This window comes from Triticum aestivum, chromosome 3B (assembly GCF_018294505.1).
Source record: "Triticum aestivum cultivar Chinese Spring chromosome 3B, IWGSC CS RefSeq v2.1, whole genome shotgun sequence".
Classification (NCBI taxonomy): Eukaryota; Viridiplantae; Streptophyta; class Magnoliopsida; order Poales; family Poaceae; genus Triticum; species Triticum aestivum.
This window is the reverse complement of record NC_057801.1, coordinates 222,060,327-222,087,586: the sequence shown is the minus strand read 5'-3', so window position 1 is coordinate 222,087,586 and position 27,260 is coordinate 222,060,327.

Genomic DNA, 27,260 nt, shown 5'->3' with positions numbered 1-27,260 from the left:
GATTGTGTCCGGATCTGTGAGATAATTTACACACACCACCGTAGAGAGCATAACGCTTCACAAATCTGATCTGCTAACAATTTTTTTTATGGTGTGCCCTTACGCCATAGCCTGGCCCAACACGAACCGGTTTTTCTTGGCCTGGATCGATACGCGTTGCGAGGCAGTTTCATTGGCACGCCTTGCCAAAGCAGAGATCGTGTCCCCCTTATCGTGGGATCCTCCATCAATACGGGCGCGTGCAACCCCACGACGCCTGTTGGCATGACTCCGTGTTTTTTGGTAAGTCCCAAGCGGTTACGCTGAGGACGCTTGATATTCACCCCCTTTATAGAGGGGCCGAGGCCTATCCCTCTTTTCTACCACGCTTGCGCCTTTTCACATCTTGAGTTCCAACACCCGAAGCCCAAGCTTAACCACTTCGGATCTTGAATCATGTCCGGATCCAACCTTCAAGGCCGGTGGATGGCCTCCTCTGTCACAGAGGAGGACATTGCGAAGCTTAGGGAGGTCAGATATCTGACCGCCGACATCAAGCACAGGCTTCCTGCTCCAGGCCAGGTCATCCCTACTCCCGAGCCCAATGAGAGCGTCGTATTTGTTTCTCACTTCCTCCGCGGCTTAGGATTCACCCTTGATCCCTTTGTGAGAGGGTTCATGTTCTATTACGGGCTAGATTTTCATGATCTAGCTCCGGACGCCATCCTTCACATCTCGTCGTTCATCGTCGGGTGCGAAGCCTTCCTCCACATCACCCCGCACTTCGGCTTATGGCTCAAGACCTTCAATGTGAAGCCGAAGATGATTGAGGGGCAACACACGGAGTGCGGAGGTGCTGTAATAAGCAGGAACGACGATGCCCCATGGCCAGAGGGCTTCTTCCCGAAGGTGTCCGATCTATGGCAGCGGAGGTGGTTTTATGTCATGGCTCCCAGAGGCACAAAGTGGGTGGCCGTCCCTGACTTCCGTTAGGGCCCTCCACCTCAACTAGCATCATGGTCCAATGTGGGACTAGATTGGGGGCCTGCTAATGATGTACCAACATTACAGAGCCGCATTCGAGAGCTTCTTGAGAGGGACATTAACCTTGTCTGCGTAATTCAGGTAATGCTAGTCCGACGGATCTTTCCGTGCAAATGTCGGCTTCTCCAGATGTGGGAGTTCAATCCGAAAGGTCCGCGGACTATTCTGCACTTCTTCGGCATGTCGCTCTAAGGGATGTGTTAAGTTATTCTTCGGACCACAAGTAAAGTGTCCGGACACCACCGAGGATGCGGGCCTGAGCTGCAACCGCCCAGATACCTGAGTAAGTAACCCAGAAACCGAACACTTCGTTTATATTTATCATAACATTATTCTGAAAACCATCCGTGGCCAGGAATGGCTCAGCAAGGCGGAGAGAATCAGGTGACCGACGCCACTTCCTGAAGGCTCGCCTAGTCCTGTCATAGCCAAGATGCTTAGTCGTGTGCTAAGTCAAGTGCCCTCGGGGAAATACAAAGGGAAGAACAGAGAAGCAGAACTTCACACATTGCACATCCAAACCGGGGGAATTACTACCTCCATGGAGGAGCATATTTGGGGAGGGGAATCTAGGGTCTCCTCCCCCCGCGGGAAGAAGAGGGCCGCCTCCGAAGACTTGGAGATGGAGGTGCCCAGACAAGGGAAGAAAACTTCACCAGGGGGGCCCTCCCTCGAAGGGTGTCCTCACCGTGTCATGGCCGCAAACAAGCCAGCCCTCAGCCGAGCTGTAAGTTAGTCGTAAATACAAAGCTACTGCTCCCTCCCCCGAAAACAATAACTAGGATCCATCCTTTGCAGTCCGGCTAGCAGCTCTTCTCGACAGAGTTCATCTTCGGGGGATCTCCTTCCGGAGATGATGGAGAGTGAAACCCCACTAGCCTCTCCGCCTCATGGGGCGGGCAACCCCGAGGTGTCATCACGGAGGAGTCCAGATTTGCCGAGGCCAGAAGCTAGTACATCGGCCGCCCTGAGCCCGGAGCGTGCGACTCCCACGGGGAGTGATAAGAAGGGTTCGGCACAGTTTGGAGACCGGCCGGACATGCTGACGGGCCTTCTGGAGCAAGCTTCTCTCTTGGAGGATCACCGTTCATTAATGAGTACGGTGCTTGAGAAGATTTCATCCGCCACAAGCGGGTTGAATGAAGCTTTTACGAGCCTGCTCAAAGGCTTTGAGGTATGTAATACGTAATTTTTTGATTGTGGCGCATGCGCTGGGAGTGCTCCATATGGATAGTAGCCCCTGAGACTCTGGTTGCCAGCCCTAGGCTGCGAACGGAGGATCACATTGTTGAGTAATGATCGCACTCTATTCATGCGCAGGTGCCTAAGGGTTCGGCAGTCGACCGGTCCGTTGAAGTCACCGAACAAAGGCGACAGATTAAAGTTGTGGGTGCCGATATCACACTTGTGAACGAGCGGCTTAACGAGTCACAAAGTATGTGCTCTGCTTTCCTTATTTTTTATAGGAAATATTAAGAGGAGCATAATGTTAATGTGATATGCTTGGACTGTAGGCGGAGCTGCTGCCGTGGAGGTCCTGAGGGCGGAACTTGCCCTAGCCAAGGAACGAGCCCGGGGTAGCAATGCGACTGCCCTAAAGGCGGCCGAAGAGTTGAGAGCCGAATAGGCTGCTCATCGCTGAAGCGAAGATAAAATAGCCGAGATGGCTGTGGAGCTGAAAAATGCCGCCAACCGGTATGAGCTCCTTAAAAAAGAGAATCCGGCTAATTCAGCTGACCTGAAGAAGGCCCTTGATGCGTCCAAGGAGACGCGTTCCAAAATTAGGGATGCACGGGAGGAGCTTCGACAGGCTGGAGAAATCGCGCCTGGAAACACCTATTTGTTGTGGATGAAGTTCTTAGATCCAAAGTACGCTCCTCTGGATCGACGCTGGAGCCCTGCAGACGTGTATGCGGATCTGGCGAAGAGTATGGCTGATGTGTCCAAGTTTTTCGAGCATCAAAAAGATAATGAAGTAGAAAAGCTGTTCTGGTTGCAATTCAGTGCTCCAACGCGCCCGTTGCCATTGAGTGAGAGGATGGCTGTTGTGGCCGAACTCCATAGGTTGTCCGATCTTGCAATGGGGTCTGTAATAGACCATCTATGGCCGAAGGGGCCGAAGCCGGATAGTTATTTTGGTTTAGTGCAACAATTCCTTGGTGCTGTATCGCGAATCGATGCCATGAAGAGGTCGGCATGCATAGAGGGTGCACAGATGGCTCTTGCCCATGTTAAAGCATATTGGACAGATATGGAGGCCACCATCATTGTGACCCAGAATCCGGCGGGAAGCCAGGATCCAGCCGAGCACTACTTGGAGCAGGTAACAGAAGGTGCTCGTTTAATAGAGGCTCAGTGCTCGAAGAATGTCATGTTCAAGTGACAAATCGTTTCATTGTAAAAACAATTTTATTTTAATTATGGAGGCTATGTTTATACATTTTGCCTGAAAGTGTTATCGTGCCTCCTGTGTGGCCGTTTGATGTATGTATGTAATCTGAAAGTTAGCAGTTGTTGGCTTCAGCCCCCACGCATACAATGCGGGGGTGATTGCAAGAATATGCGTAATCACACTTGATCCAACGTCTTGGTCCATTAAGGAGGTGATCGCATGTAGAACTAGGCAACCGGACTATAAACACTTTCACTTAGCCATAGGCGTTTGACGGTGGGGCTACTATGTAGCCCCTAGTACCTTTGCGTGCATCCGAATACGGGTGCGTGTGTACATGACCGAGAAACAGTCCTTTGTTAATGCGGAGAAATCCTAAAGATTCTTATGAGTCCTCGAGTGGTTGACCAGTCTCTTGCTATATCATGACAGTTAGTTTTCGGCTTTCTCTACTGAGGTGCTCATCCGGAATAACCAGTGCACAATCACAGTAGTTCTCCTTTGGCCGCCTTAGCCGATAAGAATGGAGCATAAGGCGGCAAACCCAGGAGCCGGGCAAACCCAACATTTGACCAAAGACATGATTCGGAGCTGATGCATATAAGGCCAAACTCGCGACTCCGAACACTCCTGAAGGTATTCGGACTTTAGAACATATACTGGGTTGAATGACGCCCTTTGTTATGAACCCTGTATTTCTAGGTACGTGCATTAGTCTGTCATGGAGAAATGCTAATAACGGCAGTATCCCCTGTGGGTGTAGTACCCATGGGATGTGTAAGCAACAAGAGACAATAAAGAAGGTTTACAGAGGGGCTTAATCTAAAGAGAAACCTTTGACCAGGGCCCTGCTGCACATTTGCGCCTTGATTTGTCTCCGTTGTGCTTTGTCCTGGGAGGGTGTCACACGAATGGTGTCTGTAAAAAGGAAAACTCATGTAGAAGAGTATGAAGTAAGCGTGCGAAGGGTTGGCTATTATCAATGGATAGTAGAAGTGTAGGACATTGGCCTGTTAATAAGGTCAAGCCAAAAGGTGGGCTTTATTAAATATCTATAGCCCCTGGTGTCCTCTATGGGGTTGCATGTATAGCGCCCAGCTCAGGTTTATCTGGGCTACCGGACTCGTCTAACCGTGTCCGTGGTCTTAATGACTGATCATGCGTTCTGATATTAGAGGCCTCTTAGTGTCCAGCTGGTAGAGCCATTGCATGCTCTTCCGCACGTAAGGAACACTCTGTATTTCCGTTAACGGTGATGACGCCACGTGGACCGGGCATCTTGAGTTTAAGGTAGGCGTAGTGCGGTACTGCGTTGAATCGGGCGAAGGCCGTTCTCCCGAGCAATGCATGATAACCACTTTGGAGGGGGGCGGTGGTGAAGAGTAGTTCTTCGCTTCTGAAGTTGTCTGGGGAACCGAATATCACCTCTAGTACGAGGGAGCCCCTGCAGCGGACTTCAACACCTGGTATCACCCCTTCAAAGGTGGTGTTACTTTGGCTGATTCTAGATGGGTCTATCCCCATCCTACGGACAGTGTCCTGGTATATTAGATTGAGACTACTGCTGCCGTCCATGAGGTCGCGAGTGAGATGGTATCCGTCGATTATTGGGTCGAGCACCAAGGCAGCTGATTCTCCGTGCTGCATACTAGTCGGGTAGTCCCTGTGATCAAAGGTAATCGGGCAGGCCGACCAGTGGTTAAGTTTGGGGGCGACAGGCTCTACAGCGTATGCGTCTCTGAGCGCGCGTTTGCGCCTTCTCTTGGGTATGTGAGCCGCGTGGATCATGTTTACTATTTTTACCTTTGGTGGGAACTTTTTCTATCCCCCAGTGTTCGGTTGGCGAGGCTCATCCTCGTCTTCACTTGGTGTTTCCCTTCGCTTGTGTTCGGCATTTAACTTGCCGGCCTGCTTAAAGACCCAACATTCTCTATGAGTGTGGTTCGCAGGTTTTTCGGGGGTGCCATGAATTTGGCATAGTCTGTCCAGGAGTTTGTTCAGGCCGGACGGTCCCACTTTACTGCCTTTAAATGGCTTCTTTTGTTGACCGGGTCAAGAGCCCCTGAATCCGGTGTTGACCGTTGTGTTGTCCGTACTTTCTTCCTTGTTTCGACATTTGTTTTTATTGCGCCGTGGCTTCCCGTTGCCATCCCTCATTTCGGATGTGCCTGGGTCGCTGGTGCCTCTACGGGCCAACCAGCTGTCTTCACCCGCGCAAAAGCGGGTCATAAGGCTTGTTAAGGCTGCGATTGTCCTCGGCTTTTGTTGGCCGAGGTGTCTGGCGAGCCACTCATCCCGGATACTATGCTTGAAGGCCGCTAGGGCTTCGGCATCCAGACAATCGACAATCTGATTCTTCTTAGTGAGGAATATATTCCAAAGCTTGCGGGCAGACTCTCTGAGCTGTTGAATTATGTGACTTAAATCGTCAGCGTCCGGAGGCCGGACATAGGTTCCTTGAAAATTGGCCCTAAAAGCATCCTCAAGTTCCTCCCAACTTCCGATTGAGTTTTCGGGGAGGCTTTTCAACCAGTGCCGAGCTGGTCCCTTCAACTTGAGGGGAAGGTATTTGATGGCGTGGAGTTCGTCCCCACGAGCCATGTGGATGTGAAGGATAAAATCCTCAATCTAGACTCCAAGGTCTGTCGTTCCGTCATATGCCTCTGAGTTCACGGGTTTGAAACCCTGTGGAAATTCGTGGTCCAATACCTCTTCGGTGAAGCACAGAGGGTGAGCGGCCCCTATGTATCTGGACATGTTGTGGCATGCTGTCGACTGTTGTTTTGTCTGGTGCTGATTCAGAGCTGGTACTCGATCAGTCTGATCATTTTGGTGACCATAATCCTGAACTGGAGCGTGTCCTCAAGATCCATAGATGGACCTAGTCGCGCCAAATTTTTTATCCAGGAGCTCACGTAAATCATGGGTTGTGTCAATAGCTTCTCTATTGTGGTCATGAAGTGGTTGGTCTGGGGTACTGGCCATATTGTTCTCCGGTGGAATGGCCTGATCGTCGAATTCTGGCAGCAACTTGTGCTTTGGATAGCTCTTTGGGTGGCGATCGTCGCCGTATTTTTCTTCGGTGTCTAGCACTTTATTCCATCTGCGATTGAGTGTTTCCTGTGCGGCCTTAAGCCTTTGCTTCTGCTTCTTTAGACTTCTCGCAGTGTCCATAAGCCTTCTGTGGAGGTTATCTCGTTCCAAATGTTTTTCCGGGATGATGAATGCATCGTCGTCCGGACTGTGCTCCTCTCCTGGGGCAGGTTGATGAGTTTGGCCCTTGGGATCACTGTGATCGGGCGTGTGCTCCAAGCTGTGTTCGGCGTGACCTGGCTCATCCTGCTCCATCCCTTGGTCCATATGGTCATTGTTGCCTTTGGAGTTGACTGGGGTGTCGATCTTTCTAGCGCTGTTATCGTTGTTTTTACTGTGGCTGGTCTTAGACCGGCGTCTGCACCGTCGTTTTGGCCTTTGCCCAGGGGTTTTATCCTCCGTTTTGTCGCCATCGTCCTCCTTAGGCATGTCCACCATGTATATATCATATGATGAGGTGGCAGTCCAGCGCCCCGTGGGCGGTGGTTCAGCATCGTCCCCTACGCCGACGTCCATACTGTTAGTGTCATCAGAGTCGAAGTCAAGCATGTCTGTTACGTCATCGACAGTGGCTATGAAGTGGGTGGTGGGTGGGGAACGAATTTCTTCGTCGCCTTCTTCCCCTCCTACTGGACATAGTACGGCCAAGCATCTCCTGACAAAGAGTGAGACTGAGGGAGTCCTGGACTAGGGGGTGTCCGGATAGCCGAACTATCATCATCGGCCGGACTCCAAGACTATGAAGATACAAGATTGAAGACTTCGTCCCTTGTCCGGATGGGACTCTCCTTGGCGTGGAAGGCAAGCTTAGCGATACGGATATGTAGATCTCCTACCATTGTAACCGACTCTGTGTAACCCTAGCCCTCCCTGGTGTCTATATAAACCGGAGGGTTGTAGCCATAGGACAGAACAACAATCATACCATGGGCTAGCTTCTAGGGTTTAGCCTCCTTGATCTCGTGGTAGATACACTCTTGTACTACCCATATCATCAATATCAATCAAGCAGGAGTAGGGTTTTATCTCCATCGAGAGGGACGGAACCTGGGTAAAAACATCGTGTCCCTTGTCTCCTGTTACCATCCGCCTAGACGCGCAGTTCGGGACCCCCTACCCGAGATCCGCCGGTTTTGACACCGACATTGGTGCTTTCATTGAGAGTTCCTCTATGTCATCATCGATAGGCTCGATGGCTCCTTAGATCATCAACAACAACGACGTCGTCCAGGGTGAGACTTTTCTCCCCGGACAGATCTTCGTATTCGGCGGCTTTGCACTGCAGGCCAATTCGCTTGGCCATCTGGAGCAGATCGAAAGCTACGCCCCTAGCCGTCATGTCAGATTTGGAAGTCTGAACTTCACGGCTGACATCCGCGGAGACTTGATCCTCGACGGATTCAAGCCACAGCCGAGCGCGCCGCACTGTCACGATGGGCATGATTTAGCTCTGGTGCCGGACAGTGCACTGGAGGCCGCACACGACTCCGCTCCGACCCTTAATTTGGAGCTGGCTGCGCAGATCAAGGACGGGTGGCTAGACACCGCCTCGGGGGCTGCAACCTCTACGGCGATGGAGCCGAATACTAACCTTGTCCCCTGTGAAGCTCGTGACTCCAAGGTGCCGGACTCCGAACCTCCCGCGCCCCCTCCAATCAAATCCGATTGGGCACCGAGCATGGAGTTCACCGCTGCGGACATTTTCAACACTCACCTTTCGTCGACGTCCTGAATTCGCTAAAGTATCTCTCGTTATCAGGAGAGCCCTGGCCGGACTGCGGTCAGGATGGTTGGGATGCGGACGGCGAAGAAATTCAAAGCCCACCCACCACCCACTTAGTAGCCACTGTCGATGATCTAACCGACATGCTAGACTTCGACTCCGAAGACATCGACGGTATGGATGACGATGCTGGAGACGACTAAGAACCAGCACCTACTGGGCACTGGAGAGCCACCTCGTCATATGACATATACATGGTGGATATCCCAAAGGATGGGAATGGCGAGGGAACAGCGGAGGAAGACCCCTCCAAGAAACAGCCTAAGCGCCGACGTCAGCGGCGCCGCTCTAAATCCCGCCACACCAAGAATGGAGATTCCGGCACCGGAGATAATAACACCCCAGATAGTGCCGAATACAACCCCCTCCAGAAAGATTCAGCACAGGAGGATGGAGAAGCCAGCCCTCATGAGAGAGCGGCAGACGAAGAGGTAGAGGATGATAATTACATGCCCCCCTCCGGAGACAAGGCAAGCCTCGACGACGACGAATTCGTCGTGCCTGAGGATCCCGTTGAAGAAGAGCGTTTTAAACGCAGGCTCATGGCCATGGCAAGCAGCCTCAAGAAAAAGCAGCAACAACTTAGAGCTGATCAAGATCTGCTAGCCGACAGATGGAGTGAAGTCCTTGCGGCCGAAGAGCATGAAGTCGAACGCCCCTCCAAAAGCTACCCCAAACGCAAGCTGCTCCCCCTATTAGAGGAGGAGGCATATAAACCTGCATCACCAGCGCACAATACGGCTGACCGACCACCCCCGTGGCCGCGATAGAGAGGCCTCTAGACCCTCCACTAAAACCGTACCCCGGCATCACTCGAAAAGCACAAAGCCACAGGGGAACGCTCCGGACATGCGAGATATATTGGAGGATAAGGCAAGACAACCAAGATTGATCTACAAATCGCGTGGGCGCCCGATGATACGCGACGACAACCATCGCGCCGGACACAGCAAGTCCAGCCGGGCCGAACACAGTAGACAAAGCTCATTTGTGCTACGTTGTGATATAGCCCAATACAGAGGCGCCACACACCCACTATGCTTCACAGATGAAGTAATGGATCATCAAATCCCCGAAGGGTTTAAACCCGTGAATATTGAATCCTATGATGGCACAACAGACCCCACGGTTTGGATCGAAGACTATCTCCTTCATATCCACATGGCCCGCGGTGATGATCTTCACGCCATCAAATTCCTCCCACTCAAGCTTAAAGGACCAGCTCGGCATTGGCTTAACAGCTTGCCAGTAGAATCAATTGGGTGTTGGGAGGACCTGGATGCCGCATTCCTTGATAACTTCCAGGGCACATATGTGCGACCACCAGACGCTGACGACCTAAGCCATATAATTCAGCAGCCATACGAATCGGCCAGACAATTCTGGACACGGTTCTTAACTAAGAAAAATCAAATTGTCGACTGTCCGGATGCGAAGGCCCTCGCGGCCTTCAAACATAACATTCGTGACGAGTGGCTTGCCCGGCACTTGGGACAGAAAAAGCCGAAATCCATGGCAGCCCTCACATCACTCATGACCCGCTTCTGCGCGGGAGAGGACAGCTGGCTAGCCCGCAGCAACAACCTCAGCAAAAATTCTGGCAGTCCGGATACCAAGGATCACAACGGGAGGTCGCGTCGCAACAGGCACAAACGCCGCATTAACGGTGACAATACTGAGGATACGACAGTCAATGCCAGATTCAGAGGCTCCAAACCCGGTCAGCGGAAAAAGCCATTCAGAAGAACTACTCCAGGTCCGTCCAATTTGGACAGAATACTCGACCGCTCGTGCCAGATACACATGAAAGGATCGAGATGGACCTAGAGGGGGGGGGGTGAATAGGTACAATTACAAATTTTAATTATTACTAAGCAATTTTAGGCAATAGAGCGGAATATGAAAGTGAGCCTAACAATTGCTAGTAAGTACAAAGTACTAGGCAGTTGACACAAGCATATAAGAGAGCAAGCACAATACGATGTAAGTAAGAGCAATCACAACAAGTAACCACAAGTATAGAGTTAGGGTTAGGAATAACCGCAACTCCGGGAGACGAGGATGTATGCCGATGTTCACTTTCTTGGAGGGATGCTAGTCACCGTTAGAGGGGCGGATGTTACCACGAAGGCACACCTACGCCACGAAGGCTCACCCTATTCTCCCTTTGAGACAACACCACAAAGACGTTTCTCAACCACTAGTGGTAGACCTTGGGGTGGTCTCCAAACCCTCACAAACTTTCCGGGGGTAATCACAATCGTTGATTCCTCACCGAATGACTCCTACCGCCTAGGAGTCTCCAACCTCCAAGAGTAACAAGATCCGAGGGGAAAGACTCAAGACTTGCTCAAACTTCGATTTGCTTTGGTCACAAGAAGGGGAGGAAGGAGATCTTTCTTTTGATTGGAACAACTCTTCGAAACTCTCAAGAATCAAACCGGGATCTGGGATTTAGTGTGTGAGCAAGAGAGGGAAAGCACTGGTGTTCTTGAGGCGTGTTTGTGTGTAGTGTTCAACCTTATCCCGAAGGGGTAAGGTGCTATATATACCAGTGTCTAGAATAGAGCTGTTTGGACATAAGTTGACCACCCCGGATGATCTGGGACACCATCCGGATGATCCGGACCTTTGTCCGGATGATCTGGCAGAAGGCCCGGATGCAGGTGGTTTCAGCCTAGTTGCGAGCAGCCCGGATAATCCAGAGGCAAGCCCGGATGATCCGGACATGCCCCGGATGATCCGGATGGCTGGCCGGACGATCCGGCTACAATCAAATCGCTTCTGTGAAAAATGGGCACGGGTATCCGGACGATCCGGAGGAGGATCCGGACGATCCGGGCAACAGCCCGGATGATCCGGAGGAACGTCCGGATGATCCGACTTCAGCCATCCCGTTCTGTAAAGAAGGGCACCAATTATCCGGATGATCCGGTGCAGGGTCCGGCTGATCCGAGTAAAGCCCGGATGATCTGGGTATCCATCCGGATGATCCGGCTAGGATATGGTGGTATGTTTTGGCTAAGTGATATTGCTAGGGTTTTTTAGTCTATTGTGGTAGAGTTGTTTAAGAGACAAAAAAGTGAGCAAGTCTAGACCCTACACTTCGGATCCCCTCTTAATAGTGCGGGGTTCCTATTACTCAAGAAATACGAAAAGAGCACAATACTTCATCTTGGTTTGCTCCTTTCCTCATTGATAATTAGCTTGAGTAAAATCTCATATGATGTGATCATGATGCTTACTAAAGAAACCCAAAGGACAGACGGCCTGTGTATATACTTAGCAAACAAGGTTAGTCCCCTATATGTAAGTTTGTCATCAATATCAAAAATAATTTTTAAGAGCAAGATTGCACTTTCAATCTCCCCCTTTTTTGGTAGTTGATGACAAACTACATATAGCATTTTATAGTTAAAATGTGATACGAATAATTCTAGGAGAGTAGACCGGTATGTGTTTTAGGAAGAGCTCCCCCTTAATTTATGTATATGAATGTGTTTTAAGATAAGCTCTCCCTTAATGTATGCATGGAATAAAATGATACACATACAAAGTCATGCACATATGAAGTGGATGCCCACATTCGTAGTATAGTACAGGCATACATCGTTAAAATCATCACGAGTAATGAATAAAAAAAGCATAATTAAGCACTTCACATAGACTCATAACTCATGACCAAAGTACCATAGTACCATTACAATAATAATAATGAGTCCACTAAAGCTCTAAGCATAAGCATACCAGACACACACTGAAACTCCTAAGAATTACATCTCCCCCTTGACAGCAAGTACCGAAAAAGGGAAAGACGACCGAGAAAGTAGGAGAATCACACATCATCCTCATCCTCAGCATCATCATCATCACCACCATCACTCAGGTACAAGGAAGAACTCGGGGAACTCAGTGGCAGAAGGAAAATCAACCTCCGGAAGAGGAAGTCGAGCAGGAATAGGCTCATCAGGCTCAACAGGACTGCCAGGACGCGCACGAAGACGAGCCCTAAGAGCATTTGCCTCGGAGATGCGGCAAACCTCCTCACGACGAGCCCTAAGAGCTCTCACCATACAACGGAGCAGGATCCTTGCCCCTAGAAGTGTCATCATGCGGAGTCCACATGGAGTGAATGTTGTTCTTGTTGATGGGGCAAGTGAAGACAGAATCAATGACGGTCTGAATGAAAGGAGTATGTGGAAGAGTACGAACCTTCAGACAACTAGCCATGCGAATCTCATGCCAAAGAAAATCTGCCATGTCAATGGGACGAGTGGGATTCTTCCGTGAATGGTACATCAAATCAATGCTATAAGCTCGTACCATCCCACGATCCCCTTTCTTGGGAGCAATGGAGTTGAGGATGCACTGAAAAAGCCATCAGTATTTCAGACGGAAGATACTGATGTCATTAAGGTCCTTGCTTTGCTGCACTGTGGATAGCTGAGTAGGAGGGATGGTGAGACAACTGCAAGCACTGATAGGCATAGCCTCAAACTTGGGATTCACCTCATGGATTCGAAAAAGACCTGCCTCAGAACCAGGCATGCCCAAGGCAGCAGCAAACTCCTCAAAAGAGACAGTGAACTGAGAATGATGAGTCATCCAAGTGATCAAACGATCCGGATGGAAGAAACATGTGGCATAGAATTGCCGAATGGCAGCCTCATTCCAATCACAGTGGAGAGTCATAGCACAACGCAGCCCCATGCCATCAATCTTCTCTAACACACCATCAAACTTGGTTGGATTGTTTGCAATGTAATCCAAGTTCACATAATGTTGAGGAGACAAACCTAGATGAGCAATGACCGATTGATAGATGTCCTGTTGAACCAAATTGCGAAACCTAGGGTCGGTTGCATTGGCCGGGGCAGCAAATTGGTTGACTTCACTCCTTAAAGCTGCATACTCAGAGGGATCCATGGACTGATAGCTGATCGTACGACGGCCCCGGTTGGTGGGGTTGGCCATGGACAAAATGAGACCGGTAGGTGCGGCAGGCTGCGAGCTGGAGGCAGAAGCCGCTTTCTTCTTCTTGGCCTTGGTGGTTGAGCGAACCGGCACGAGCTCGTCCTCCTGGAGATCGTCCTCATAATCAGGATCGTCCTGCCCGGCATAGGACGGACGAGCATGACCTGGTGCTTTCTTGAGTGGACGAGCAGCTTCCTCAGAGTCCGTTGATGCTTGGCGTCGTGGTTCTAGGCATACGCATTGGAGCGAAAAGAACAACAACAAAACAAAAAGAAATCGCGAGCTCGATGAGTAACTGACCCTAGATGAGTACAAGAGGAAAAACGAGGGAAGGGCGCAGACGAGATACCACGAGAGGGGCCCGAGGTGGTCGATTTGAAGCTCCGGCCAGTGCCACCACGTCCGACCACCATGGCTGAGTTGGGGACGGAGGCTGAGATTTGAGAGAATCCCGTCGACCCCTGGGGAAAACGGCGGGAGGAGGGAGTAGATCAAGGTGGCGGCGGCCCGTGTTCCCGAGATCCGCCGAGTTGGCCGGCCGGACTGGCGGGGCGAGCCGCAGAGCAGTAGCCGCTGGCGGGATGAGACGGATGAGGGCGAGGGGAAACTGAAATAGGATAACTCCCTGTGCCCCCCTCCCCCTCAGCCCGATAGCTATTGGATAAGTCGAAGACCCACCCGGATGTCCGGAAGGCGCCCCGGATGATCCGGGCAAGGCCAGATGTCCGGAAGTGAACCCGGATATCCGGGCAGACACAGCCCGGACGTCCGGATGTAAGTCCGGATGATCCGGCTGGCCAGATTTCTGAGATATGATTCTGAGGCGATGGGGTGATGACGATATATATATATATATATATATATATATTTTTTGTGTGTGTTTGTTATAGAGATATATATATATATATAAGTAGCTTAGTCACAACAATATCTCAACCATATAAACACCCAAAAGAATAATTAGGCTAAGTCACCATGTATGAGTATATATAACTTTGGAAACCAAAAATTTGAACTTTTGGGCCCTTGGTTATTACTCCATCATTTTAAAGTACTATGGACACAAAGTAAGTGCCATAGTGACTTTGAGAGTGTTGGTTCTATTTATGCATTATGTAAGGGAGAGAGTACTCATAAATTGAATGTCTCCCCCTAAGTATATGCCTACATCAAGACAAGACATTATGAAGATCCATGCATGAGTACGAGATTTCACATAATGTTGTCAAGCTCCAAGATACCAAGTTCATGCCTAAGTCGACAAAACCTTGCTTCATCCAATGGTTTGGTGAAAATATCTGCCAGTTGCAAATCTGTACCAATGTGATCAATGTGAATATCACCCTTCTCAACATGATCTCTCAAGAAGTGATACCTAATATCAATGTGCTTGGTGCGGAGATGATCCTTGGGGTTTTCAGCAATGTTGATGGCACTTTCATTATCGCATAGAAGAGGCACATTTCTATAGGTGATACCGTAATCCTTTAAAGTTTGCCTCATCCATAATAACTGAGTTGCACAACTTGCGGCAGCAATGTATTCAGCTTCTGCGGTAGAGAGGGCAATACAGTTTTGTTTCTTCGATGACCAACTTACCAAGGAGCGTCCAAGAAACTGACATGCACCGGAAGTGGACTTACGATCCACTTTGTCTCCGGCCCAATCCGCATCCGTGTACCCAGTGAGATCAAACTTAGCATCCTTGGGATACCATAGACCCAACTTTGGGGTGTGAACAAGGTATCTAAGAATATGCTTAACCACCTTATGATGACTTTCCCTAGGGGAAGCTTGAAATCTAGCACACATGCATACACTAAACATGATGTCTGGTCTAGATGCACAAAGATAAAGCAATGAACCAATCATAGAGCGGTATTTAGATGGGTCGAAAGGGATACCGTTCGTGTCTTTAGTGAGAGTTATTTTGGTTGGCATTGGTGTCTTACATGGACTAGCATCAGACATCCCAAACTTCTCTAAGATATCCTTGAGGTATTTTCCTTGAGACAAGAAAATTCCTTCTTGAAATTGTTGAATTTGAAATCCGAGGAAGAACTTCAAATCCGCATTGAGTGACATTTCAAAATTCTTGGTCATTGAGTCCGCAAACTTCTTGCACAAATGAATGTTAGGAGAACCAAAAATGATATCATCTACATAGATTTGGCATAAGATCAAATCACCCTTATCCCTCTTAGTAAAAAGAGTGGGATCGATCACCCCTCTCACAAAACCATCGTCGAGTAAAAACTTCTTAAGATGATCATACCAAGCACGAGGTGCTTGTTTGAGGCCATACAAAGCCTTATGAAGTTTATACACATAGTCTTTGTGATCGGGATCAACGAACCCAGGTGGTTGTGATACATATACTTCTTCTTGTAGAGGGCCGTTAAGGAAAGCACTCTTCACATCCATTTGATGTAATGTAAAACCATTGAAAGCAGCATAAGCAAGTAAGATGCGAATGGATTCAAGACGGGCAACGGGGGCAAAGGTCTCACCAAAGTCCAAACCTTCAACTTGTGAGTACCCTTGTGCCACTAACCTTGCCTTGTTTCAGATGATCACACCATTCTCATCTTGTTTGTTCTTGAAAATCCATTTTGTTCCAATGACATTGTGCTCGGTATGTGGCCTCTTGACTAGTGACCATGCTTGGTTGTGTTCAAAGCTGTTCAACTCTTCTTGCATAGCAACTAGCCAATCATTGTCCATCAATGCATCTTGTACCTTGATGGGCTCAAAACTAGACACAAAAGAAAAGTGAGCACAAAAGTTGGTCAAATGTTTACGAGTGACCCTACCTTCCGATATGCCGGTGAGTATTTTGTCAACATCAACACGACCGGCCACTCGTGGCATGATAGAGGTAAGGGTTTCACGAGGTTCAACTTCATGTCCATCATCCACATCCTCAACATATGGATCATTAATGTGTGGAGGAAGATCTTTTTGTTCATATTGCATTTGTTGAGGTTCATCATCAATGATTGGATTTTCTTATTCTTGCTCTTGAAGATTGTCATGAGGATCATCTTCTTCAACATGGGCTAAGGGTATTGGTTGAACAATAGGAGCTTGTGGAGGTATGGATGTTGAAGTAGTTTGATGATGTGTGAGACTTCCATCTTCTTCTTCATCATCATGAGGTTCTTGTTCCATAGGAAGAAGTGCACCAACACCCATGGTCAAAATGTCTTGAGAAGAATCTTCTTCACCTACATCACTTAGATCAACTTGCTCCCCATGGGAGCCATTAAATTCATCAAACACCACGTCACAAGTTTCTACAACACATCCATTGGATTTGTTGTAGACTCTATAGGCGTGCGAGTTTGATCCATAGCCAACAAATATGCCCTCAATTGTTTTGGATTGAAATTTTCCTAACCGTTCTCTTTTGTTGAGGATGAAGCATTTGCACCCAAATACACGAAAGTACTTGACATTTGGCTTATTTCCAGTTAGAAGCTCATATGGAGTCTTTTCCAATATAGTGTGGAGGAAGAGCCGGTTTGATGCATGGCATGCGGTGTTGACAGCTTCGGCCCAAAAACTATGTGGTGACATGTATTCATCCAACATTGACCTTGCCATCTCCACAAGTGTGCGGTTCTTCCTTTCGGCTACACCATTCTGCTGAGGAGTGTATGGAGCTGAATATTGATGCTCAATCCCTTCATCACTAAGGAATTCTTCCAAGGTGTAGTTTTTGAACTCAGATCCATTGTCACTTCTTATTGCCAAGATTTCTTTGTCAAACTTGCGTTGTGCTTGCTTGGCAAAGTCAATGAAAGTGATCTTCGTCTCGTCCTTGGATTTGAGGAAAAACACCCATGTATATCTTGAGTAATCATCAACAATGACAAGTCCATACTTTTTCCCACCAAGACTATCCCATGAAGGAGGCCCAAAAAGATCCACATGAAGGAGCTCCAAAGGCCTTGAAGTAGACACAATATTCTTGGGTGGGTGCTTTGATTGATGTTGCTTCCCGGCTATACAAGCACTACACACACGATCTTTCTCAAAAGAGACATTTGTTAATCCAAGGATGTGATTTCCCTTTAAGAGATCTTGAAGATTTCTCATGCCGACATGGGCTAGCCGGTGATGCCATAGCCACCCCTTGTCGGCCTTGGCCATTAGACAAGTTGCATGGAATGTGCTCTCTTTCGAGAAATCAACCGTGTAAAGGTTGCCATCCAACTCTCCAACAAAGGCCACTTTGAGAGTATCTCTCTTAAAGACTTTCACATCCGTTAGTCCAAATAGTGTATCATAACCAACAGATGCCAATTGACGAACAGAAAGTAAATGATATTTAAGGGATTGGACAAGCATGACATTTGCAAGAGACATGTCATTTGTGATAGCCACCTTCCCAACCCAAGTACCTGTCCTTTTGATCGTCCACCAAACATAATGCTCATAAATGGTTGAATAGTTTCCATGAAATCGTAGAGCAATTTGCTATCTCCAGTCATATGATTGGTACATCCACTATCAATTACCCATTTTACTCCACCGGAGAAGGCAACCTACACACAATTATTACTTGGTTAGAGGCACCCATCTTGCAATGGGACCTCTCAAGTTAGTCACAAGGGTCTTAGGGACCCAAATAGCATAAAACCGAAATGCATTTCGAGGACCAACGAACTTTGCATAAACTTCTCCATCCTTAGTCTTACGAAGTACATAGGATGGAGGCATGAACTCTTTTGGCTTGTTGGGAGTGGGCATGCCCCTAGTGGCCTTCCCACTAGCAACCTTACCTTTCTCCTTGTGTCCTTCTCGTACAAAAGTTTCTTTCAAAGGAGTGGTGCACTTTGGAGAGAATGTCTTCTTCTTGCTTGTGCTTGGGTCAAACCCGAGTCCCTCTTTGGCGAACACTTCATTGCGTTGGCTCAACACCTCATTAAGGTTCTTTTTCCCTTGAGCACATGTCATGAGCCCCTTCTCAATTTGAGCCTTGAGAAAACGATTTTCCTCAAGAATAGATGCTAGATCACTACTAGAGTTAGTAGAACAAGCATCAACATTTATAATGGGAGATGAATAGGCCTTAGCTAGAGTTTCAAGATAAGTAAGTTTGAGCGTCTCAAAACTCTTTGTAAGAAGGGTGAGCTCTTCTTCCTTAGTCTTGAGGGACATGGATAGAAGCTCACAATCCTTAGAGAGAGAAGCATGAGACTTCACAAGCTTACTTTTATCATTCATCAACTCTTCACAAGAGCCAATAGCCTTTTTCAAGGAGGCAAGATCTTTAGTATGAATATCAATATTTGAGCCAATTTTTAAGCATAGTTCATCATTTCGTGTTTCCTCATATTGGACTTTTCGCTCAAGGATTTCACATTTTTCCTTTTCCTCGGTGACGAGGGTTTCGAGTTCCTTAATGGTGATGGTGTGCTTACTCACCATCTCCATAAGCATGCGAAACATAGTGAGCTTCCTTCCTTTGAGGGAGCACATGAATTTATTAAGTTTAGCAAGCATAGGATCATTTAGATCATCATCCTCATAACTATCCTCCGCATCAAGATAGTCATCACTAGAAATAGGAGGAGTGAGAAGAGGAGGGTTTGCTCGTGGGGTTACCTTGACCTTGTCAGGAGAGTCTTGATCCTCTCCATCTTCTAGCACGGCCTTCGCCATGAGGCACTTGTGGGCGTTGCCCTTGTAATCCTTCATGTAGTTGTAGGTGACAACTTCACCACTCTTATTGACTAGCCTCAATGTGTTTTGCGAATCTTGAGAAACTCAGGCAACACCACTAACATCATCCGGATCGGATTCTTCTTGAGCAACCATTTCTTTCCCATCTCTCTTCTTGAGCTTGGAGTTCAAAGGATTTGGCAACTTCTTCTTCGGAAAGGTCTTGGGAAACCTTGGTCTATCTTCTCTCTTCTCATAAGGGCACTCATTTGAGAAGTGGTTGGTTTCCTCACAGTTGTAGCATTTTCTTGCTTTCTTCTTTTGGAATCTTCCCTTGAATTTTCCCGCGGTAAACTTCTTGACAAAGAGAGCCATGTCTTCATATGACGGGCCCTCGTCGGATTCAATCTCATTACCATCTTCATCATCATCATCTTCTTCTTCTTCTTCACTTTGCTCATCTTCACATACATGCTTGGCTTTCAATGCAAGATTGACCTTTGATGATGGGGAACCATGCATGGCAAGATGTTTTGTGGCATTAGCCTTTGACTCTTCAAATAGTTGAAAGGTGGATATGATGTCATCTGTAGTCATTTCCTTGAAAGTATGGTGTTGTCTTATGTCCCACACCATTTGATGGTGATATGGAGCAAGAGCATGAAGCAATTTATCCACAAGGAATCTCTTAGTCATGTTGAATCCATCTTGTGTCTTGTCACACTCACATGACTCAATATCGGCAGTGAGTGTCATGAGGCGCTCATGGAGTTGATTGGGGGTTTCACCTTTCTCCATCAAAATTTTTGCAATTGCCCCTTGGCAATTTCATATTGAGCACTTCGGAGGGTAGAGGTGCCAGTCTTGGATCGTATGATACTTTCCCATAATTCCTTGGCACTTGTGATGTGTATGAACGGTCTCCTTTGCTTTTCATCCATGCCTCTCCTTATGCACATGATAGCAGTGTCATTGAGGTTCTTGTCATATATTTCTCTTGGTGTGGGGTTCTTTGGATCAACCACATGATAGCCATACTCCAAGATTTCCAGCATCTCGTCATTTCCATGTCGAAGATGATCCTGCATAGCAACTCTCCACAAGGCAAAATCGGAAGTGGCACTTAGTAAAGGAGGTTTGCCTTGAGGGTTATATCTTGGTTTCTCAACCTGAGGTCTTGCATAAAGCCAAGGAACACTGGCGTGTTCATTGCTAGGAGGTTGTTGACCAAGTGATGGAGTAGGCACAGTTGGCCTCAAAGCAGCACCACCCGAGAATGGTGCAAGCACTATGGACAACGTGGCTAATCACATTTGGACCAAGGCCTCAAGAGAAGCATCATTCTCCTCTTTTTGTTTAGCAAGGGCCCGTTCTAGATCCTCCGACGTAAAGGTTTTGACTTCAGAGGAAGCCACACCTTTATCCTTAGGATCTACAACAAGGGGAGTCCCATCCGGGTTCATCTCGCTCTAGGGAGGTTAAGCCACAAGAATAGAGCATGAGGCTCTGATACCAAATGAAAGGATCGAGATGGACCTAGAGGGGGGGGGGTGAACAGGTACAATTACAAATTTTAATTATTACTAAGCAATTTTAGGCAATAGAGCGGAATATGAAAGTGAGCCTAACAATTGCTAGTAAGTACAAAGTACTAGGCAGTTGACACAAGCATATAAGAGAGCAAGCACAATACGATGTAAGTAAGAGCAATCACAACAAGTAACCACAAGTATAGAGTTAGGGTTAGGAATAACCGCAACTCCGGGAGACGAGGATGTGTGCTGATGTTCACTTCCTTGGAGGGAAGCTAGTCACCGTTAGAGGGGCGGATGTTACCACGAAGGCACACCTACGCCACGAAGGCTCACCCTATTCTCCCTTTGAGACAACACCACAAAGGCGTTTCTCAACCACTAGTGGTAGACCTTGGGGTGGTCTCCAAACCCTCACAAACTTTCCGGGGGTAATCACAATCATTGATTCCTCACCGAATGACTCCTACCGCCTAGGAGTCTGCAACCTCCAAGAGTAACAAGATCCGAGGGGAAAGTATCAAGACTTGCTCAAACTTCGATTTGCTTTGGTCACAAGAAGGGGAGGAAGGAGATCTTTCTTTTGATTGGAACAACTCTTCAAAACTCTCAAGAATCAAACCGGGATCTGGGATTTAGTGTGTGAGCAAGAGAGGGAAAGCACTGGTGTTCTTGAGGCGTGTTTGTGTGTAGTGTTCAACCTTATCCCGAAGGGGTAAGGTGCTATATATACCAGTGTCCAGAATAGAGCCGTTTGGACATAAGTTGACCACCCCGGATGATCTGGGACACCATCCGGATGATCCGGACCTTTGTCCGGATGATCTGGCAGAAGGCCCGGATGCAGGTGGTTTCAGCCTAGTTGCGAGCAGCCCGGATAATCTGGAGGCAAGCCCGGATGATCTGGACATGCCCCGGATGATCCGGATGGCTGGCCGGACGATCCGGCTACAATCAAATTGCTTCTGTGAAAAATGGGCACGGTTATCCGGGCGATCTGGAGGAGGATCCGGACGATCCGGGGAACAGCCCGGATGATCCGGAGGAACGTCCAGATGATCCGGCTTCAGCCATCCCGTTCTGTGAAGAAGGGCACCAATTATCCGGATGATCCGGTGCAGGGTCCGGCTGATCCGGGTAAAGCCCGGATGATCTGGGTATCCATCCGGATGATCCGGCTAGGATATGGTGGTATGTTTTGGCTAAGTGATATTGCTAGGGTTTTTAGTCTATTGTGGTAGAGTTGTTTAAGAGACAAAAAAGTGAGCAAGTCTTGACCCTACACTTTGGATCCCCTCTTAATAGTGCGGGGTTCCTATTACTCAAGAAATACGAAAAGAGCACAATACTTCATCTTGGTTTGCTCCTTTCCTCATTGATAATTAGCTTGAGTAAAATCTTATATGATGTGATCATGATGCTTACTAAAGAAACCCAGAGGACAGACGGCCTGTGTATATACTTAGCAAACAAGGTTAGTCCCCTATATGTAAGTTTGTCATCAATATCAAAAATACTTTTTAAGAGCAAGATTGCACTTTCAACACGGCACCCCCCAAAAGCCAGCTAATCACACCAACAGAAACTGTTGGGTATTCAAGCAGGCAGGCAAGCTAATGGCCGAAAACAATGACAAGGGGCTGCATAGCAATGACGAAGAAGAAACCCGACCGCCAAACAATAGAGGACAGAAGGGTTTCCCCCCACAAGTGCGGACGGTGAACATGATATAGGCAACCCACATACCCAAGAGGGCGCGGAAGCGTGCACTCAGGGACGTATATGCGATGGAGCCAGTCGCCCCGAAGTTCAACCCATGGTCCTCCTGCCCGATCACTTTTGATCGAAGGGACCACCCCACCAGCATCCGCCACGGCGGATTCGCCATGTTGGTTTTAGACCCAATCGTCGATGGATTTCACCTCACCAGAGTCCTGATGGACGGCGGCAGCAGCCTGAACCTGCTTTATCAGGATACAGTGCGCAAGATGGGCATAGACCCCTCAAGGATTAAACCCACAAAGACGACCTTCAAAGGCGTCATACCAGGTGTAGAGGCCAATTGTACAGGCTCAGTTACACTGGAAGTGGTCTTCGGATGCCCGGATAACTTCCAAAGCGAGGAGTTAATCTTCGACATAGTTCCGTTCCGCAGCGGCTATCATGCTCTCCTCGGATGGACCGCGTTTGCAAAGTTCAACGCGGTGCCGCACTACGCATACCTGAATCTCAAAATGCTAGGCCCTCGAGGAGTCATCACGGTCAACGGAAACACGGAACGCTCCCTCCGAACGGAGGAACACACAGCGGCTCTCGCGGCAGAAGTACAATGCAGCCTCTTAAGGCAATTCTCGAGTCCGGCCGTTAAGCGACCGGACACGGCTAAATGCGCCCGGAGTAACCTACAACAAGACCACCTGGCACGTTCCGACCACATGTAGCAATGCGCCCCAACCCCAGCCCTTGCAAAGTTGCAAGACTGGTCCTTCGCGTACATCATTACGCTCTGGAGATACCGTGGGCATAGGGGGAGGGGCACGACCATGACAGGCCCAGAATGCGGCTTAACCACACCAGGGGCTCCCAAGTTTGTCATCTTTTTTTTCCATTTTTTTCTCTTTTTCTTATCCACAGGACTCCGTTCACCAGAGGCCTTGTCCGGCAATAGACCTGCCGAACTCACGATGCAACAGCCAGGAAAGGAGAAAGGCTACGACGAGTATCCAGGTGGTCTCCATTACGAGCATTAAATCTGTTTTATACACCATTCCGCAGCCTACCTGAGGGAGTCCTGGAATAGGGGGTGTCCAGACAGCCGGACTATCATCGCCCGCCGGACTCCAAGACTATGAAGATACAAGATTGAAGACTCTGTCCCGTGTCCGTATGGGACTTTCCTTGGCGTGGAAGGCAAGCTTGGCGATACGGATATGTAGATCTCCTACCATTGTAACCGACTCTGTGTAACCCTAGCCTTCTCCGGTGTCTATATAAACCGAAGGGCTTTAGTCCGTACGACACAACATACATTACAACAATCATACCATAGGCTAGCTTTAGGGTTTAGCCTCCTTGATCTCGTGGTAGATCCACTCTTGTACTACCCATATCATCAATATTAATCAAGCAGGATGTAGGGTTTTACCTCCATCAAGAGGGCCCGAACCTGGGTAAAACATCGTGTCCCTTGTCTCCTGTTACCATCCGCCTAGACGCACAGTTCGGGACCCCCTACCCGAGATCCGCCGGTTTTGACACCGACATTGGTGCTTTCATTGAGAGTTCCTCTGTGTCGTCACCGATAGGCTCGATGGCGTCTTCAATCAACAACGCTGTCCAGGGTGAGACTTTTCTCCCCGGACAGATCTTCGTATTCGGCGGCTTCACACTGCGGGCTAATTCACTTGGCCATCTGGAGCAGATCGAAAGCTACGCCCCTGGCCATCAGGTCAGATTCGGAAGCCTAAACATCACAGCCGACGTCCGCGGGGACTTGATCTTCGACGGGCTCGAGCCACAGCCAAGCGCGCTGCACTGTTACGATGGGCATGATCTAGCTCTGCCGCCGAACAGTGCCTTGGTGGCCGCACATGAATCCGCTCCAGCCCTTAGCCCGGAGCCGATCGCCCAGATCGAGGACAGGTGGATGGACACCACCTCGGGGGCTTCAACTTCTACGGCGATGGAGCCGAACACTAACCTTGTCCCTCGCGAAGCTCGTGACTCCGAGGTGCCGGACTCCTTGCCGGACTCCGGACCTCCCACGCCCCTGCAAATCGAATCTGATTGGGCGCCGGTTATGGAATTCACCGCCGTGGACATCTTCCAACACTCGCCCTTTGGCGACATCCTAAATTCGCTAAAGCATCTCTCGCTATCGGGAGAGCCCTGGCCGGATTATGGCCAGGATGGTTGGGATACGGACGACGAAGAAATTCAGAGCCCACCCACCACCCACTTTGTAGCCACTGTCAACGATTTAACTGACAAGCTAAACTATGACTCCGAAGACATCGACGTTATGGACGACGATGCCGGAGATGAACAAGAACCAGCGCCTACAGGGCAAGGGAAGACCACCTCGTCATACGACGTATACATGGTGGATACCCCAAAAGGAAGCGATAACGAGGACCAACGGGGCGCGGCAGAAGATAATCCCGCCGACAAACAAACAAAACGGCGACGCAGACGCCGCACTAAGTCCCGCCTCGACAACAACAACGCTCCTAATGACCCAGCAATACAGCAGGGCAAACCAGGGGACGGCGAACATGCAGACAAGCACCCGTCCGAACAGGACCAGTCGGATAATCAATCCAGGCCCGGCGAAAACAACAGTCCAGACGACCTCACGTCGGACACACCGCCGGAGAATAAAAACCTTCGGAAAAGACTCGTCGCCACCGCAAGAAGCTTGAAGAAAGAAAAACGGAAGCTCAAAACAGCGGAAGATACACTCAGAATGAGGTGGAGCAAAGTGCTCAAAACCGCAGACAAATACGACAATGGTGTAACGCCCTCGATGCGGCTATATCTCCCACGTGTCGAAGCACGACTTAGAGGCATAACCGCATTGAAAGCAATGTCGCAAGTGAGGTAATCTTCGCACAACCCATGTAATACATAAGGGAAAGAGATACATAGTTGGCTTACAATCGCCACTTCACACAATTACATGAATAAAGCATTACATCATCCAGATACAATCAGGGTCCGACTACGGAACCAAAATAAAAGAAGAACCCCAAATGCGACAAATCCCCGATCGACCCCAACTGGGCTCCACTACTCATCAACTAGAACGAAACAACACAAAGGGCAAGATCTTCAGCGAGCTCCTCCTTGAGCTTGGTTGCGTCACCTGCTCGGTAAGATCGGCACCTGCAAACTGGTTTTGGAAGTATCTGGTGAGTCACGAGGACTCAGCAATCTCGCGCTCGCGAGATCAAGACTATTTAAGCTCATGGGTAAGGTAAAGGCATGAGGTGGAGCTGCAGCAAGCGACTAGCATAAATGGTGGCTAACATACGCACATGAGAGCGAGAAGAGAAGGCAAAGCACGGTCGATAAAAGTATGATCAAGAAGTGATCCTATAGCAACCTGCGTCCAGCATAACTCCAACACCGTGTTCACTTCCCGGACTCCGCCGGAAAAAGACCATCATGGTTACACACACGGTTGATGTATTTTAATTAAGGTCAACTTCGGGTTTTCTACAACAGGACATTAACAAATTCCCATCAGCCACATAACCGCGGGCACGGCTCTTGAAAGTTTATACCCAGCAGGGATGTCCCAACTTAGCCCATGACAAGCTCTCGCGTTAAACGAAGGAATAGACCTTCACCCAAGACACTCCGATCAGACTCGGTATCCCGGTACATCAAGACATTTCGACAATGGTAAAACAAGACCAGCAAAGCCGCCCGATGCGCCGACAAATCCCGATAGGAGTCGCACGTACCTCGTTCTCAGGGCACACCGGATAGGTCAGCCTACGAGTAAAACCAGACCTCGAGTTGCCCCGAGGGGGCCCCGCAGTCTGCCCGTTTCGGACCAACACTCGAAGGAGCACTGGCCCGGGGGGGGCTAAAATAAAGATGACCCTCGGGCTCCGGAAACCCAAGGGAAAAAAAGGGCTAGGTGAGGAAAATGGTAAAACCAAGGTTGGGCCTTGCTGGACAAGTTTTATTCAAAGCGAACTGTCAGGGGGGTCCCATAAATCACCCGACCGCGTAAGGAACGCAAAATCCGGGAACATAACACCGGTATGACGGAAACTAGGGCGGCAAGAGTGGAACAAAACACCAGGCATAAGGCCGAGCCTTCCACCCTTTACCAAATATATAGATGCATTAATAATATAAGAGATATTGTGATATCCCAACATAAACCCTGTCCACCATGGAGCAATCTTCAACTTCACCTGCAGCTAGCAACGCTATAAGAGGGGCTGAGCAAAGCGGTAACATAGCCAAACAACGGTTTGCTAGGAATGGTGTCAAAGGTTAGAGGTTCATGACAATTTGGGAGGCTGACAAGCAAATGGTAGGCATCGTAGCATTGGCATAGCAAAAGAGTGAGCAAACTAGCATAGCAAAGATATTAGTGATTTTGAGGGTATGGTCATCTTGCCTGAGATCCCGCAAGGAAGAAGAACGAGTCCATGAAGAAGACAAACGGACGAAGTCGAGCAAATCCTCACATCTCCGGAACGAAACCGAAGCTAACGAGAGAAGCAACCCGGAAAGAAACAAACAACATAGTAAATGCACAAGAATAAACATGGCATGATGCACAAACAAGTATGATGCATGACCGGTTTAATGAGGCATGGCATGGCAATATGCACAAACAACACTACAAGTTAAGTGGAGCTCAATATGTAACGAGTTGCATATTGACGAAACACCACATCAATTATTTAGTTCTCTCTCGTTATGAGCTACTCAACAATATTAAATGTTGTTAAACATGGCAAGAGGTGAAGCATAATTAAACTACATATTTAGGCAAGTTTAAATGAGGCTGGAAACAACAAACGATAATTCCGGAAAATCCTCATGTCATTTAGCAATTTAATGCAACAACAAGTTTAAAACATTTTAATTGTTGTTATCATGATGCGGATGACATATGCAAGTTTTATGCAATTTTATGAAAATGTTGACATGAGCATGTTATGAAGCATTTGTCGCCATGGCGGAACAAAAGGGTGCCACGGCGGCGAAACAAAAAGGGTGCCACGGCGGCGAAAAGGAAATGGTGCCACGGCAACGTATCCGAAAA